Source organism: Penaeus monodon, chromosome 23 (genome assembly GCF_015228065.2).
Source record: "Penaeus monodon isolate SGIC_2016 chromosome 23, NSTDA_Pmon_1, whole genome shotgun sequence".
Taxonomy (NCBI): Eukaryota; Metazoa; Arthropoda; class Malacostraca; order Decapoda; family Penaeidae; genus Penaeus; species Penaeus monodon.
Window position 1 is genome coordinate 19,125,149 of NC_051408.1, and position 1,022 is coordinate 19,126,170.

Sequence of the window (1,022 nt, forward strand, 5' to 3'; positions counted from 1 at the left end):
ATAGCCCATTTGCAAATGCTTGTCTCATATGAGTGCTAAATATACAGCCATACTACATTTACCAAAATATATATCCTCAACATTCTGGAAGAAAACAGTTTTTTAAAGATAATCATAGTTGCTAGGAAAAATCTGACAGAAGTTAACATACAGAGAGCATATAGAAACTCATCAAAGGGAAGTTAGACATAAAAATTAAATGCCATTTACCATTATTATGGTAGATCCTATCTCTGATAATCTTTGCAAACAAGACATCCTTCCACCTTTTCTGATCATGAATGTGCAATATGTTTTTTCTAATATTGAAAATCTTTAGCCTATCATATAGTACCAAGGTTTAGCCCACACACCATAACAAACTGTTTGATATTCTTGGCTTGCAGTTTGAATGATGCTTGAATATTGCCCATCACTAAAAGCAATGAGGGTCCTTTTCTACTTTGGCACTGTTTTTTCCCTTCTCTTGAACTAAACATTGAGCCAAATTGGAAAAAAATCAACATTCACCTATTCTACTGATATTTCTTAGGGATTTATACTTATGTCTTACCAGTACATCTTAATGTCTGATGCAGACACATCCAAAAAAAATCCACATATTTACTCCCTAGACTGAAGTTCAAGAAAATGCTACAAGTGTCCTAAGCTTTCTTCTATGAGGCCCTGACACCCAACTATATCAAGGATCTTAAAACTATCAAGATATACCATAAAACCATTTTTTTTGTGCAAACCCTCATATTTAGAGCAGCTGCACTTCATCTATATGTACACTTTCATTCACCCTATTTTTCTGTATATACCTAGACTAATTAGATCTAGGGGCCTACATTCTCATATTCAACACTAAATTCTAAAAATAAAATTACATCAAACTATTTGACAACAGCATAAACAAATATAAAGAATGGGGATACTTCAAAAGAATATTAGCAACTGCCCATACATTTAACCCCATTTGGGCAGATTACCTTTCAACATGACATCTGTGTGAGACATCACAGATTTATTATTTTGAA

At 33.1% G+C, this 1,022-nt stretch overlaps 1 protein-coding gene across 2 annotated transcripts in view; it reads right to left on the reverse strand.

Annotated features, from left to right (window-relative positions):
* The window catches only part of LOC119587866 (tyrosine-protein kinase Src42A-like), a gene marked incomplete in the record, with an annotated part of 40,299 nt that overhangs the window by 20,421 nt on the left and 18,856 nt on the right, over positions 1–1,022 (reverse strand).